This window comes from Halyomorpha halys, unplaced genomic scaffold, assembly GCF_000696795.3.
Source record: "Halyomorpha halys isolate HHAL.00 unplaced genomic scaffold, Hhal_1.1 Scaffold8.1, whole genome shotgun sequence".
Lineage (NCBI taxonomy): Eukaryota > Metazoa > Arthropoda > Insecta > Hemiptera > Pentatomidae > Halyomorpha > Halyomorpha halys.
The window spans coordinates 1,191,668-1,192,370 of record NW_027111933.1 but is presented as its reverse complement, the minus strand read 5'-3'; positions in this window follow the sequence as shown (position 1 = coordinate 1,192,370).

Below are 703 nucleotides of genomic sequence, written 5' to 3'. Positions count from 1 at the left end.
AAAGATTTCTTCTATCTAGTTTTTTCAATTATTGATGAGTGTAGTATTAACAAAAACGAAGCTACGGGAAAAACATTAATTCAAAAAATAATTTTATTAACATAAAATATTAATAAAAAAAAAGAAAAATAGGTTCCTCCTAAACATAGGCCGTAAAACATTGTTGTAAATATATTTTTTTAGTTTACTAAATGTGTTTTTAATAAATGGAGTACTTGTAAATACAAAAGAAATTTCGATAATCAGGACCACGTGTAAGCACTCGGATGGATTTCCCGTGGCGTTATTGGAAAGATTACATTAAATACACATCCATGTAAACATTTCAAGACGTTTTAATGAATACAGCATTTTAAGATATGATTGTTAAATATGATCATAAGAATTTTTAATAATTCATAAATATTTTGGTATACGCTAAAATAAATGAAAAATGTAGAAATTTAAATCTGCAGGCGAAATTTCTGAGTAGCAGAAATAAAAACGATAAATATAACCAACAGGTAAATAAACTAACAACAACGTAAACAACTATTTTTATTTTTAAAAAAGTCTGAAATTATTATCAACACAACGTTTAAGGATATTTTCTAAGTGATATTTAATTTCAGATACATAACTACAATAATTATTTTAAGTAGTTTCTTCAATTATTGATGAGTGTAGAATTGACAAAACCCAAGGTACGGGAAAGAAGTTATTT